At 39.1% G+C, this 4,422-nt stretch overlaps 1 non-coding gene across 1 annotated transcript; it reads right to left on the reverse strand.

Annotated features, from left to right (window-relative positions):
• Positions 1–1,338: 1,338 nt before the first annotated feature.
• LOC112768204 (small nucleolar RNA R71) lies at positions 1,339–1,446 on the reverse strand. The gene has a single exon (XR_003185642.1). It is a non-coding gene; the product is annotated as a small nucleolar RNA R71 (small nucleolar RNA).
• Between the last annotated feature and the right edge of the window lie 2,976 nt (positions 1,447–4,422).

The raw sequence follows: 4,422 nt of genomic DNA on the forward strand, positions 1-4,422 counted from the left end.
ATTTTTAAAATGAAGTTGTTTCTTATGAGTCAAATCAAATCTTCAATTTGAAAATCTTATCTTTTTTCAAAATCTTTTTCAAAAATCAAATCTTTTTTAAATTTCTTAGTTATTTTCGAAAATAACAATGACAATTAATGTTTTGATTCAAAAATTTTAAGTTTGTTACTTGCTTGTTAAGAAAGATTCAAACTTTAAGTTCTAGAATCATATCTTGTGATTTCTTGTGAATCAAGTCATTAATTGTGATTTTAAAAATCAAATCTTTAAAAAAAAAACTAATTTCTATCCTATCTTTTCAAAAATATCTTCTCATCATATCTTTTTCAAAAATTTGATTTCAAAATATCTTTTCTAACTTCCTAACTTCTTATCTTTTCAAAATTTGTTTTAACTAACTAACTAACTTTTTGTTTGTTTCTATCTTTTTCAAAACTGCTTAACTAACTCTCTCTCTCTCTAATTTTCGAAAATATCTCCCCCTTTTTCAAAATTTCTTTTTAATTAAACTAATAATTTTATTTTTTATTTGAATTTTCGAAAAACTATTAACCCTTTTCAAAATTAATTTTCGAAAATTACTAACTCTTTTTCAAAAAAATTATTTTCGAAAATTCCCCTTCTCTCTCATCTCCTTCTATTTATTTATTCATCTACTAACACTTCATCTCACCCAAATTCGAACCCCCTCTTCCATCTGTGTTCGAATTTCTTCTTCTTCTTTTCTTCTACTCACACTGGGACCTCTATACTGTGGTAAAAAGGACCCCTATTATTATTATTTTTCTGTTCTCTCTTTTTCATATGAGCAGGAGCAAGGACAAGAACATTCTTGTTGAAGCAGATCCAGAACCTGAAAGGACTCTGAAGAGGAAACTAAGAGAAGCTAAATTACAACAATCCAGAGAGAACCTTTCAAAAATTTTCGAACAGGAAGAGGAGATGGCAGCCGAAAATAATAATAATGCAAGGAGAATGCTTGGTGACTTTACTGCACCTAATTCCAATTTACATGGAAGAATCATCTCCATTCCTGCCATTGGAGCAAACAACTTTGAGCTGAAACCTCAATTAGTTTCTCTGATGCAGCAGAACTGCAAGTTTCATGGACTTCCATCTGAAGATCCTTTTCAATTCTTAACTGAGTTCTTGCAGATATGTGATGCTGTTAAGACTAATGGAGTAGATCCTGAAGTCTACAGGCTCATGCTTTTCCCTTTTGCTGTAAGAGATAGAGCTAGAGTGTGGTTGGACTTTCAACCCAAAGACAGCCTGAACTCTTGGGATAAGCTGGTCACGGCTTTCTTAGCCAAGTTCTTTCCTCCTCAAAAGCTGAGCAAGCTTAGAGTGGATGTTCAAACCTTCAGACAGAAAGAAGGTGAATCCCTCTATAAAGCTTGGGAGAGATACAAACAGTTGACCAAAAAGTGTCCTTCTGACATGCTTTCAGAATGGACCATCCTGGATATATTCTATGATGGTTTATCTAAGCTATCAAAGATGTCATTGGATACTTCTGCAGGTAGATCCATTCACCTAAAGAAAATGCCTGTAGAAGCTCAAGAACTCATTGACATGGTTGCTAATAACCAGTTTATGTACACTTCTGAGAGGAATCCTGTGAGTAATGGGACGCCTATGAAGAAGGGAGTTCTTGAAGTTGATACTCTGAATGCCATATTGGCTCAGAACAAAATATTGACTCAGTAAGTCAATATGATTTCTCAGAGTCTGAATGGAATGCAAGCTGCATCCAACAGTACTCAAGAGGCTTCTTATGAAGAAGAAGCTTATGATCCTGAGAACCCTGCAATAGCAAAGGTGAATTACTTAGGTGAACCTTATGGAAACACCTATAACTCATCATGGAGAAATCATCCAAATTTCTCATGGAAGGATCAAAAGCCTCAACAAGGCTTTAATAATGGAAGAAACAGGTTTAGCAATAGCAAGCCTTTTTCATCATCCACTCAGCAACAGACAGAGAATTCTGAGCAGAATCCATCTAGCTTAGCAAATTTAGTCTCTGATCTATCTAAGGCCACTGTGAGTTTCATGAATGAAATAAGGTCTTCCATTAGAAATTTGGAAGCACAAGTGGGCCAGCTGAGTAAAAAGATCACTGAAATCCCTCCTAGTACTCTCCCAAGCAATACAGAAGAGAATCCAAAAGGAGAGTGCAAGGCCATTGACATAAGCACCATGGCCGAACCTGTAAGGGAAGGAGAGGACGTGAATCCCAAGGGGGAAGACCTCCTGGGACGTCCAGTGATCAATAAGGAGTTTCCCTCTGAGGAACCAAAGGAATCTGAGACTCATCTAGAGACCATAGAGATTCCATTGAACCTCCTTATGCCATTCATGAGCTCTGATGAGTATTCCTCTTCTGAAGAGAATGAGGATGTTACTGAAGAGCAAACTGCCAAGTTTCTTGGTGCAATCATGAAGCTGAATGCCAAATTATTTGGCATTGATACTTGGGAAGATGAACCTCCCTTGTTCACCAATGAACTAAGTGATCTGGATCAACTGACATTGCCTCAGAAGAGACAGGATCCTGGAAAGTTCATAATACCTTGTACCATAGGCACCATGATCTTTAAGGCTCTGGGTGACCTTGGTTCAGGAATAAACCTCATGCCCCTCTCTGTAATAGAGAAACTGGGAATCTATGGGTGCAAGCTGCTAGAATCTCATTAGAGATGGCAGATAATTCAAGAAAACAGGCTTATGGACAAGTAGAGGACGTGTTAGTAAAGGTTGAAGGCCTTTACATCCCTGCTGATTTCATAGTCTTAGATACTGGAAAGGAAGAGGATGAATCCATCATCCTAGGAAGACCTTTCCTAGCCACAGCAAGAGCTGTGATTGATATGGACAGAGGAGAATTGATCCTTCAATTAAATAAGGACAACCTTGTGTTTACAACTCAAGGATCTCTCTCTGCATCCATGGAGAGGAAGCAGAAAAAGCTTCTCTCAAAGCAGAGTCAACCAAAGCCCCCACAGTCAAACTCTAAGTTTGGTGTTGGGAGGTCTCAACAAAGCTCTGCACATCAGCGAGGCTCCATGAGAGCCCACTGTCAAGCTATTGACATTAAAGAAGCGCTTGTTGGGAGGCAACCCAATTTTTATTTATCTAACTATATTTTTCTTAGTTATATGTCTTTATAGGTTCATGATCATGTGGAGTCACAAAATAAATATAAAAATTGAAAATGGAATAAAAAACAGCAGAAGAAAAATCACACCCTGGAGGAAGCACCTATCTGGCGTTCAACGCCAGAACAGAGCATGGTTCTAGCGCTGAACGCCCAAAATGGGCAATGTCTGGGCGCTGAACGCCCAAAATGGGCATCATCTGGGCGCTGAACGCCAGAATGGCACCCTGGAGAAGAGCTGGCGCTGAACGCCCAGAACAAGCATGGTTCTGGCATTCAACGCCAGAAATGGCCAACAAATGGGCGTTGAACGCCCAAAATGGGCACCAACCTGGCGCTGAACGCCCAGAGTTGTGTGCAAGGGCATTTTACATGCCTAATTTGGAGCAAGGTTGTAAATACTTGAACACCTCAGGATCTGTGGACCCCACAGGATCATCTCAGGATCTGTGGACCCCACAGGATCCCCACTCACCTCACCTTCTCTTTCTCCATTCATGATCATCCCTTCTGTTTTCCATTCACCACTCACATCCATACACACATCCCTCAATCTCCTACATATCTTCTTCTTCTTCTTCTTCTATTCTTTCTTCTTTTGCTCGAGGGTGAGCAACATTCTAAGTTTGGTGTGGTAAAAGCATAAGCTTTTTGTTTTTCCAAAATCATTAATGGCACCTAAGGCCAAAGAAACCTCAAAGAGGAAAGGGAAGGCAAGTGATTTCACCTCTGAGCCATGGGAGATGGAAAGATTCATCTCTAAAGCCCATCACTAAGAAAAGGATGGAGCAAACAAGAGAGCCCACTCATGGAGCTCAAGAAACACATGAGGAAGCTCACCATCAAGAGATCCCTGAGATGCCTCAAGGGATGTACTTTCCTCCACAAAAATTTATGGGAGCAAGTCAATACCTCCCTAGGAGAATTAAGTTCCAACATAGGACAATTAAGGGTGGAGCATCAAGAGCACTCTATTATCCTTCATGAAATCAGAGAAGATCAAAAAGCAATGAAGGAGGAGCAACAAAGACAAGGAAGAGACATAGAAGAGCTCAAGGACATCATTGGTTCCTCAAGAAGGAAACACACCCATCACTAAGGTGGACTCATTTCTTGTTCCTACATTCTCTATTTTTCGTTTTCTATGTTAAGTGCTTATCTATGTTTGTGTCTTCACTACATGATCATTAGTAGTTAGTAACTTTGTCTTAAAGTTATGAATGTCCTATGAATCCATCACCTCTCTTAAATGAAAAATGCTT

The sequence above is a fragment of the Arachis hypogaea genome, chromosome 17 (assembly GCF_003086295.3).
Source record: "Arachis hypogaea cultivar Tifrunner chromosome 17, arahy.Tifrunner.gnm2.J5K5, whole genome shotgun sequence".
Lineage (NCBI taxonomy): Eukaryota > Viridiplantae > Streptophyta > Magnoliopsida > Fabales > Fabaceae > Arachis > Arachis hypogaea.